Here is a 12,526-nt window from a genome sequence, read left to right on the forward strand (position 1 = left end):
GTATAGGTTCGTGAATCGATCCGTGGCCAAGTCTTATTTCCGAGGAAGGAAATATCTGTGAAAGTGAGTTATAGTCTCACTTTTAAAATCTAATATTTTTGGGATGAGAATACATGCAGGTTTTATAAATGATTTACAAAATAGACACAAGTACGTGAAACTACATTCTATGGTTAAATTATCGAAATCGAATATGCCCCTTTTTATTAAGTCTGGTAATCTAAGAATTAGGGAACAGACACCCTAATTGACGCGAATCCTAAAGATATATCTATTGGGCCTAACAAACCCCATCCAAAGTACCAGATGCTTTAGTACTTCGAAATTTATATCATATCCGAAGGGTATCCCGGAATGATGGGGATATTCTTATATATGTATCTTGTTAATGTCGGTTACCAGGTGTTCACCATATGAATGATTTTTATCTCTATGTATGGGATGTGTATTGAAATATGAAATCTTGTAGTCTATTGTTATGATTTGATATATATAGGTTAAACCTATAACTCACCAACATTTTTGTTGACGTTTAAAGCATGTTTATTCTCAGGTGAATACTAAGAGCTTCCGATGTTGCATACTAAAATAAGGACAAGATTTGGAGTCCATGTTTGTATGATATTGTGTAAAAACTGCATTCAAGAAACATATGTCGATGTAATATATTTCTATTGTAAACCATTATGTAATGGTCATGTGTAAACAGCATATTTTAGATTATCATTATTTGATAATCTACGTAATGCTTTTAAAACCTTTATTGATAAAATAAAGGTTATGGTTGTTTTAAAAATGAATGCAGTCTTTGAAAAATGTCTCATATAGATGTCAAAATCTCGCAACGAAATCAATTAATATGGAACATTTATAATCAATATGAACGGGACATTTCATATTGGAACTCCTACAATGCGAAACAATTTAATTCCTAGCAAGTTTGGAATTTTTGTTTGAAGATAAAAGCTACGAAGGCTTCCAGTTCGAGTCGAGTTAGACAAACGCGGGGTTGACTTAGGATCAATACGATGCCTGACGTGTGATGACGATTTCGAGTCAATAGATCATGCTTTAATTTTCTGTAAGCACGCTCGCGATATTTGGGATAAGGTTTACAAATGGTGGGGATTTAATAATTTAAATATTTGGTGTATTGATGATCTTTTCTGTGGGAAAAACGGGTACAATTTGTCGGGTTGGGAATTGAAGGTTTGGCAAGCATTCGAATGGATACCAGGGAATTATATATGGAAAAATCGAAATCAAAAGTTATTCAACAACAAATGGTGGTGCGGAGCAACGGCTCTTAATGAAATTCAAATAAAAAGCTTCGAATGGATTTCAAGCCGATCAAGGAAGGCGAAAATCGAGCAACTTCAGTGGTTATCGGCTCCTTCTACGTGTATTATTTAGTTTTCGTGTTTATTAGTTCGTAAATCAATTGGTTTCAGGTTGGTCTCTTGCTATAGTTCTGTCTTTGTATATGCTGTATATCATATTGGGGCGCTGCATATAATAGGCCCTTGCCTGTATAAATTCTTTTTGTTTTAATAATTCTTGCTGCTTTTCAAAAAAAAATTAAGATTGAAAAATAAAGAATGGCTATTATTTAAAAAATTTTCTAATGAGAACCGTTATCAAGAATTAAAGTTGTGTAAAAAGTGGCCGTACATCATCTAGGGTAATAATAGTTATTTTCATAAAGTGGGTAGTTATTGTTAATGTACAAATAAGTAGTGTTAGTAACTTGGATTGTAAATAATCTTCGTGCCTGAAACGGAACCGACTCTGGATTGATCTTTAAATCGTGTGAACACTTTCCTAATCGAATATTTCGACCCAATTAGCCACGGGTTACACGAAGTTTCGATTGGGATAAGACAATGACTATATTGTTGTCTTGACTAAAAGAAAACAATCAAAACAATTGCAGAGATTTATCTTCTAATTGTTTAAGTTGAAAGTGTGTATAAAAGATTAAAAATCTGGAACCTTTCTCAAATACACAAAGGGTGTATTTATAATGGGTCAAAAGGTTTCTTGAAAAGTCACAACCTTTGATTCATACCCATTAGTGACTTGGAAGTTTACATTCATGTATTTAGACTTAAAATGGTCTAAAAACATGAAAAAACGCAGTTAAAAATGCCCTGGAACAACCCCAAAATGTTTGGGGTTCGAATGTGCCTTTTGGGTTGAAAAGGCACCTTTTCAGCGTGCCCAGTGTTAAGTCGCGCCGCGGGCTAACAAAGGAAAACACTCCCAAAATGCAAAAAGTCTCAACATGAAAATCATGCCTTAAGCCGCGCCGCGGGCCCAGGAGCCGCGCCGCGGCTTAAAGCTACTGCACACTAAAATTTTTGTTTAAGCTCATTTTCAAGTGTGTTTAGCCTTTCAAGTCCCGTTTCGCATTCTTTAAGTTCCAAACATTATTACCAAGTCCAAAGTAAACCTTAAACCACCTCACGTTTTATGAACGTGTACTCCACACTCTCCGAATTCGTGTAACGTATCAATGGTTTGAAAACACTTTCAACATAGCAATCCAATCCCTAAAATGTATGTTGGATCATGCTAAAATCACCAACAAATCCCCCCTATTTTATTTTGATCCTTGATTACTAAAATACCAACAATTAGAAACTAATGCATAAGTGTAAATGTCACATGGATTGAATTTACACATAGTATATTAAACGTGCAAGAGTTCGAAAATCAGGGTGCTCTAATAGTTTGAACCCATCAATTCATTTGAAAACCTGTCAATAATATACACACTAGTTCCATAATATCTAACAATACAAACTTGACACTATTAGGAGCCATGTGTCCCAATCCAATCATGAACATATAGAAAACTAAGTCCAAAGCTTTCTTGAAGCGGCTCAACTTCATGTCCACTTAGGTAGCTCTCTTCAATCTTGCTCCTACAATGCAATTTTTCAAGAGAACTATTAAGAAGTTATAAACTTCAACCTCACTTTATTTTGTAGGTCCGAACACATACCTTTGGGATTATATGAAAACATGTGTTCCAATCTTCTCAAAATAGACTTTCCTCATTGAATTCAGCTCCTAGCGTTGTACTATAAGGGAATTAGGTATCCCACTTTGAAAGATTTAGATGGAATTCAATCTCACACCAATAGCCGACTTGTGCACTGAGTCTCTGGCTAGTCCCTTGGTCAAGTGATCCGCTAGATTTTGTTCCGATCTTACAAAATCAATGGAGATCACTCCATTTGTGATTAATTCACGTACCATGGAATGTCTAACACCCAATTGTCAAGACTTACCATTATACATGTGACTATATGCCTTAGCCACCGTTGAAGCACTATCACGATGCATACCAATGGGAGGAATGGGCTTTGGCCACAAAGGAATTTCATATACCAAATTCCTTAACCACTCGGCTTCATTACCCGCCGCAGCCAATGCAACAAATTCCGACTCCATTGTCGAATTTGTAATACATGTTTGCTTCTTGGAAGCTCATGAAATTGCCCCTCCACCAAGTAGGAATATCCAACCAGTAGTAGAAGAATGATCTTCCATATTGGTTATCCAACTTGCATCTGAATAACCTTCTAGAATAGAAGGAAAGCCGGTATATGTGATACCAAAGTCCTTGGTTCGCTTCAAATACTTAAATACTCTATTCACTGCTTGCCAATGGTGAGAACCCGGGTTACTAGTAAATCTACTCAATTTACCCACTGCATAGGCAATATCCGGTCTAGTGCAAGTCATTTCATACATTAGACACCCTATAGCACTCGAGTATTTAAGTTGATACACAGCCGAACCCGTATTGGGTAAGAGCTTAAGAGTAGGATCAATGGGAGTACTTACCGGGGAGGTATCCTCAAGATTGAACTTCTTGAGGATCTTCTCAATATAATGAATTTGAGTTATCGTGATACCTTTGTCACCACGGATGATCCTTATCCAAAGAATCACATCCGCAACCCCCATATCCTTCATAAAAAACTTAGATGACAAAAATTGTTTGGTCTTATCAACTTGATCTCGGTTAGTACCAAATATCAACATGTCATCCACATACAAGCAAATAATCACACCATTCCGCTTATGATCAAATTTGCTATACACACACTTATCCGATTGGTTGATCATAAAGCCATGAGACAAAATGACATCATCAAACTTTTGATGCCATTGCTTTGGTGCTTGTTTAAGTCCATACAAAGACTTAATCAATTTGCACACCTTCATCTCTTGTCCCGGCATGACAAAACCTTCCGGTTGTTTCATGTACACCTCCTCCTCCAAATCACCGTTAAGAAAAGCGGTTTTCACATCCATTTAGTGAATAACAAGATTGTGAATCGACGCAAGCGAAATCAACAATCTAATGGTGGTGATACGAGCAATCGGAGCATAGGTATCAAAGCAATCAATACCCTCCTTTTGCCTAAAGCCTTGTATGACCAAACGTGCTTTAAACTTGTCAACCGATCCATCAACTTTCATCTTTCTTTTGAAGATCCACTTGTTGCCCAAAGGTTTACAATCGGGTGGCAAATCAACTAGAACCCATGTATTATTTTCCATGATAGAGTCTATCTCGTCAGAAATTGCCTCTTTCCAAAAGGCAACGTGACGAGACCTCATAGCCTCATCATATGTCCTCGGATCCTCTTCAATATTATAACAATAATGAAGTTGAGATATGACACTATCTCTAGTTCCTTCAACTAAGAATAGTTGAAAATCCTCACCATATGATTTAGGAGTTCTTTTCCTACTCCCTCTTCGTGGCTCATGAGTCTCATTTGGAATTTCTTCCAATTGAGCACCATGGGAGGTACTTGCAATAGGTGCCATATCCTTTGGTTTAGGTATTGATGAGAACCTAGATTCATTAAATATTGCATATCTAGATTCAATTACGGTATTAACCAAAATAGCGTCATTTGGCTCAATGACAAAGAATCTATATGCCTTGGAATGCTCGGCATATCCAATAAAAATGCAATCAATACTCTTTTCACCCAACGTTTTCCTTTTGGGTTCCGGAAGTCTCACAACCGCCCTACATCCCCAAACTCGCAAGTAATGCAAGTTAGGACGTTTATTAAACCAAAGTTCATAAGGAGTCTTCTTCCCATTCTTATTGGGAACCCTATTCAAGATGTAGCAAGTCGTTAACATGGCTTTCCCCCAAAATCCCTCACTCAAACCGGAATAAGACAACATGGAGTTAACCATCTCTTTAAGTGTCCTATTCTTCCTTTCGGCTATACCATTTTGTTGTGGCGTATAGGGGGCCATGGTTTGGTGAATAACTCCTATCGATTGAAAATATTCCGGGTCATAATACTCGCCACCTCGATCGGTACACAATTTTTTAATTGAACAGTCAAGTTACAATTCTACTTCAGTTTTATAGATTTTAAATTTGTCTAAAGCTTCATCTTTAGAATGCAAAAGATACACATAGCAATACCTAGACGAATCATCGATAAAAGTAATCATGTACTTCTTGTCACCCATTGAAGGAGTAGCATGAAGATCACATAGATCACTATGAATTAGTTCCAATAATGATGACTTCCAGTTTATTTCTCTAAAAGGTTGTCTAGTGATCTTTGTTAGCATACAAGTTTTACATTTATCTAAATGTTTATCAAAACTTGTTATTAAGTCATCCTTAGACATTTCATACATTCGTTTGTAATGTACATGACCTAAACGAGCATGCCATAAACCGGAATCACAAGTACTAGAACCAATCATGCAAGTAGAATTAATGGCCCTAAGAACATTTTTGAGATTAAGCATGAACATTCCATTGTTATAATACCCAAAACCAACAAACACACCACACTTAGACAATATATATTTGTCACTTTCAAACACTTGTTTATACCCACATTTATTCAACATGGGACTATATATAAGATTCTTACGCAAGTTAGGTACATACAATACATTATAAAGAGTAATAGATTTTCCGGAGCTAAACTCCAATACAACATTTCCGTAACCAACAACACTAGCAATAGATTCGTTGCCCATGTGCAAAACATCCTTATCCGGTACAAAAGTTTTGAACCATTCACGATCCTTGCAAGCATGGAAAGTTGCACCAGAATCTACCCACCATCCAATTGTATCATCCTGTACAAAGAATGCATCAGAAATATGTGAAACATAGTTCTTAATTGGAATAGTCACAAAGTCAGAAATTTGACCTTGATTAGGAGTAGGATCCTTTGATCCTTGGCCTGCACCCGATGTGCTTCCTCCTTCTACCATCTTGACTTTGCAATCCCGCTTATAGTGACCGGGTTTGGCACATCTCCAACAAGACTTCTTGTCCTTTTTATTGGACGCATTCTTGTTGTTTTCAGACTTTCGTTTCTTGTTGTTTGATTTCTTGTTGTATTTATTCCCATGAGATTTATCTTCAATCATGTTGATTGAAGAAGATCCCACTTCTTTACCCTTTCCCTTGCCACTATCTAGTATCCGAATTGATTCCTCAATTCTCAAGTGACTACCCAACTCATTCAAATTCATATCTTCCTTGTTGTGTTTGAGTGTGTGTTTGAAATCTTGCCATGAAGATGGCAATTTGTCAATGATGGATGAAACCGTGAAAGTTTCATCCACACTTATGTTGTGTTGGGTAAATTGCCCCAAGATCCTAAGGATCTCATGGAATTGTTCCATGATGGGCCTAGTATCAACAATCTTGTAATTGTTGAAATTGCTAATAAGAAATTTCTTGCTAGATGCATCCTCGGCCATATACTTGGCCTCCAATTTATCCCAAAGTTCCTTAACCGTTTCAATCGAATTGTAAACATCAAATAAAACATCGGACATACCATTTAAAATGTGGCCACGACACAACAAGTCGTCATTGTCCCATTTGCTCCTTAACCGGGCATGTTCCATGGTCTCTTCATCCGATTCAGCGGACCTTGGAGTAGACAACACATAAACCAATTTCAATGAAGTCAAAAGAAATTTCATCTTCTTTTGCCATCTCCTGAAATCTGCCCCTTCAAACTTTTCCAATCTTGCAAACCTTGAAGTCATTTCCTTCACCGTTTCACCGGACATGGTGATCAAATATTCGATTAGAATGTTAGTAACTTGGATTGTAAGTAATCTTCGTGCCTGAAATGGAACCGACTCCGGATTGATCTTTGAATCGTGTGAACACTTTCCTAATCGAATATTTCGACCCAATTAGCCACGGGTTACACGAAGTTTCAATTGGGATAAGACAAAGACTAGATTGATGTTTTGGCTAAAAGAAAACAATCAAAACAATTGCAAAGATTTATCTTCTAATTGTTTAAGTTGAAAGTGTGTATAAAAGATTAAAAATCTGGAACCTTTCTCAAATACACAAAGGGTGTATTTATAATGGGTCAAAAGGTTTCTTGAAAAGTCACAACCTTTGATTCATACCCATTAGTGACTTGGAAGTTTACATTCATGTATTTAGACTTAAAATGGTCTAAAAACATGAAAAAACGCAGCTAAAAATGCCCTGGAACAACCCCAAAACGTTTGGGGTTCGAATGTGCCTTTTGGGTTGAAAAGGCACCTTTTCAGCGTGCTCAGTGTTAAGCCGCGCCGCGGGCCCAAGAGCCGCGCCGCGGGCTAACAAAGGAAAACACTCCCAAAATGCAAAAAGTCTCGACATGAAAATCATGCCTTAAGCCGCGCCGCGGGCCCAGGAGCCGCGCCGCGGCTTAAAGCTACTGCACACTAAAATTTTTGTTTAAGCTCATTTTCAAGTGTGTTTAGCCTTTCAAGTCCCGTTTCGCATTCTTTAAGTTCCAAACATTATTACCAAGTCCAAAGTAAACCTCAAACCACCTCACGTTTTACGAACGTGTACTCGACACTCTCCGAATTCGTGTAACGTATCAATGGTTCGAAAACACTTTCAACATAGCAATCCAATCTCTAAAATGTATGTTGGATCATGCTAAAATCACCAACAAGTAGTGCATGCGTGAATTTTTTAATGATCTCTTTGACAAAATATTTAGTCTTAATAAACCCAACGTATTCAATAAAAAGAGGAGAGAACGAGGTTCTCATGTCCTAGCTTTCGAGTTCGAGTTTGGCTTCGGGTACAACACCGACATCATTATATTGTTTACTTTTTACGATACTTTAAACGTGAAATTAAATTTAAATTTCAATTTCAAAATAAAATTCGCACTTGTTTGTGGATTACTTGCCTCATGTAATCCAGCTTACATAACTCTTTTAGTATATTGTATTTCAGTATTAGTATTGGCATTAGTACTAGTACTAGATGTTCATGTTGTAATAGCTTTTTGCATGCTGTTGTGTTGGTTACTTTGGAATTTTAGGTGTTTGGAATTTTAGGTGATTGATATTTATTTGCATAATTTGATAGAACACCATAATATAGACACTTATAGTTCTTGTTCTTAATTACCATGGTTATCTTGGCATGTTAATGCTTGTTTGAATTCTTTTATGAGATTAATTGGTTTAGTTCTAGTTTCTTTCATTAGTTATTTGTTTTTTTTTTGGTTCGGTTGCTATTTTCACATATTTTGCGATGTGATATTGTATGTTTCCTTCATTTTAGTACTTCTGGCAAGGCTTCGTCCTAGATAGCCGTTATAGGGATAGTTATTTGTTAGTTTGCGCTTTCTATTTGTGAAGCTTCCCGGTTTCCTTGTTTCTCTTGATAGGTTTTTCATCGTTTGATGAAAATTCCTTAGTTTATATATTCGTTCTTTGTTTTTTGCCCAAAAAATGGGATAGATAACGCTAAAAGTCAAATATCACATTATAATCTTTTCTTTTTTTCGAACGGCGATATCGCCATCACCCAGAGGGGACTTAAGCACCTTCGCGATCATATGTCACCCACACACGTTAGGAGAAAACCCAATTTTTTTTTTTTTTTAAATACTCATATATACCTATTTATTTTCAGTTGTGATTAGCTTTCCATCAGAGCATAACAGACTGATTGCTTCGTGGTGAATTTAGGAATGACAATGGATTTCTGATCCATCGGATATCCATCCGATCCGATCCATTTAAATGAATATGGTTGATCTAAATGAATGATAAGTAGATATGGACGTGAATATGGATGATGTGAAAATTTAGTGAATATGGGTATATCAATTATCACCCGAAATACATATATATTACATATCGTTATATATGTACACTATAAACTATTAAAATGTTATCGAATATATAAATCGTGAAGATACAACTATTGGTGTTTTTGAAGGAAACTAGCTAGAGCTGGAACTTAATTTTGAAGATGGAAGGTGGAGCTTATTATTTTTTATAAGTGTTTGGTAAACTTGCTGGAACTTATTTTTAAATTCATAAGCTCTACTTTTTTTCATAAGCTACTAAAAGTATCTTTTAAGAGATTATGATTTTTATAAGTTCTACTTTGTGTCTACTAAACAAAGCTTATGACTTAAAAATTATTAAAATAATATGTTTAATCTCTTATAAGCTCTCATAAGTTTCAACAAGCTGGTGTGCCAAACATACCCTATGAGAATTACATTAAATTCATATATATTACATATCTTTCTTAAAAATACTTTGATGACTTCATTTTATAATAGGAATATTTTTAGATGAACTTAACATCCAACGTATATCCGTTAACCCGCTTAATCCAACATATATGGATATGGATGAATGAATTATTTTAAAATGAATACGGATATCGATTTTAAAAGTTAAATACATATGAACTAGAAAAAATCCGACCGCGCGTTGCTGCGGTTGTATTCGACGCGCGGTCCAATTTGGATATACGATGTCCGTTTAGCGTATAGTTAGTCGTGTTGTATATGTATATATATGTATGTAATATAGCCCGAAATATTTATTTTTTTTAACGATGTCCGTTTCGCGTATAGTTAGGCGCGTTGTGTTCGTAAAATTATTTCGAGTTGAACGGTGGTCTCGGAAAAATTTAACTCGCACCGAGCGTGAATATAGGGCCCGTTATTTAGTGTTTTTTTAACGATGTCCGTTTTGCATATAGTTAGTCCCGTTGGGTTCGTGAGATTTTTTCGAGTTGAGCGGTGGCCTCGGTAAAATTTAACTCGCACCGAGCGAGAAGATAGGGCCCGTTATAAATTCGGGTGGAGTAAGTTTTTTTTATTTTTAATTAAATTATAAATTTACGTTTTTTACCCATGAAAAAGTGTAAAGTTGAGGGGTTGTTGTGTAATTTGTGCGAAAGTTGGAGAACCATTTGTAGTGTGAACGCAAACTCAAAATGACAACTCGTTAAAACTGAAACGACCAAATTTGGGAGGAGGTTTAGTATGGGCCCGTTATAAATTCGGGTGGAGTAAGTTTTTTTTATTTTAATTAAATTATAAATTTACGTTTTTTACCCCTGAAAAAGTGTAAAGTTGAGGGGTTGTTGTGTAATTTGTGCGAAAGTTGGAGGACCATTTGTAGTGTGAACGCAAACTCAAAATGACAACACGTTAAAACTGAAACGACCAAATTAGAGAGGAGGTTTAGTATGTAAGTATAATATAATATAATATAATATAATATAATATAATATGGATATAAGCTCATCCAATTCATATTCAATTGGTTGTCATTCTTTAGTGGTGATGGACGAAGACTCGTTCCTTCTCATGAAAGTGTGTTATTTTTTTCTAGACCTTTTTGTATGTCCAGTGGGTGAGTCTTTTTAGTTTCGTGAGCTTAGATTTGGTGTTGGTGCATGTTAGACTGCAGATTGGTTTTCCAATCTATTCTATTTCTACTAATGAATTTTTGTTTGCTTTTCTAACGTGTATATATATATATATATATATATATATATATATATATATATATATATATATATATATATATATATATATATATATATATATGGGGTATGATCAAGAGGGAAGTAACCAATCGGGGGAAGCGGGGGAAGCAAAAACTTTTTTTTTTCGTTTTTTGAAAAAACTTTGTTCACGAACATTATAGATTGGATGAAAATATGAACATTTAATAAAGATACTTTGTGATAAATGTTTTTATTTTGGCGGAAAAACCCTCGAAGAAGTAATATATAACAATTATCGTGTTTTTCAAGCGTATGTTGAGGTTTTAGATATTAGGGTTTAGCTATTAGGGTTTAGATATTAGTGTTTAGATATTAGGGTTTATAGGGTTTAGATATTAGGGTTTAGAAATTTAGAGTTTAAGGTTTAGATTTAGGGTTTAGATTTAGGATTTAGATTGAGTTTTTAACACGAACGATTTAGGGTTTAGGGTTTAGGGTAATTTTTTTTTTTTTTTTTTGGGTAAAGGGGACGGTACCCGACAAAATTTTATTAAAACAAAACAAAAAGTACAAGAGGGGCGGGTGTTTTGAAGTGACCATCCGAAACACTTTAACATTCAATCCCTACACTAGGAAATAAAATCTATACATTAATTAAAAGCCTAGAAAATGAAAACAAACCATATTCTAAACAACCACCAATACCAAAACAAATGTCTAAATACTACCAAATGGCTAACATAAATCACCTGCAAAAAACCACATGTATAAATCAAATAACAAACCATACCTGAAGCGTCCGCCATGCACTTGGTTATCTCACTTGAAATATACAACTCTTCCTGATCTTCAATCTTTAATACTTGAACTTCTTTAACCTTGAAATCTTTAATCATCATAAACTTTAACTCTTTCAACTCTGAAGCATCCAAAAGTTGAATCTTCAAGGCAGCAACCTCTTGATCCTTTAGTCTATGAATTACCAAGATAGCATGTACACTAAATTTCATGAACAAGACCAATATACTCTTCAATATAGCAACCACCATCCCAGAATACAAAAACCTGCACATCACCACAGCCAAAGTGACCTTGATAACATACATTCTTTTTCTTTTTACTTTCATATTACATATTTCCTCCATTACATTTACAGTCAAGAAATCAATAACTTGCATTCCAAACCAAGAGGACCAACTGAGATGATGCCAATAGAACCTCCATTGCCACTTATACCAATACCATATCATCACCATAGTAGTAACAGCTTTCATCAACCAGGTCAACATTAGGATGTAAGACAGACCAACCATTTGAACATGAAAGCTACAACACCATTTCAATTCTAACAGTTGACTGCCTAACCCTAATGTAACCACTAAGCTACTTACTACTAAAATACATTGAGAATCAAATATCATAGCTTGAATTGCGACATACAAGACTATAACAATGATCCCAGGACTGTCAATTACAAAATTATCAACCCAGTCCAAAAGATAACTAAACCATCTTTTAAAATTTTGACCAAGCAAAGTCAAACCGGCAAGAATACCCAAATCAAATGCAATCAACCACCACCATAACTCCCCCATGCAAGTAACAGTCAATATCAACCAAATACAATTTAAGAAATCAAGAAAATCAATATTATGAAATTGGACCCTACATCTCCAGTCCAAAGTCAATAATTGACCACTGAACCCTAAA

This window comes from Rutidosis leptorrhynchoides, chromosome 10 (assembly GCF_046630445.1).
Source record: "Rutidosis leptorrhynchoides isolate AG116_Rl617_1_P2 chromosome 10, CSIRO_AGI_Rlap_v1, whole genome shotgun sequence".
Taxonomy (NCBI): Eukaryota; Viridiplantae; Streptophyta; class Magnoliopsida; order Asterales; family Asteraceae; genus Rutidosis; species Rutidosis leptorrhynchoides.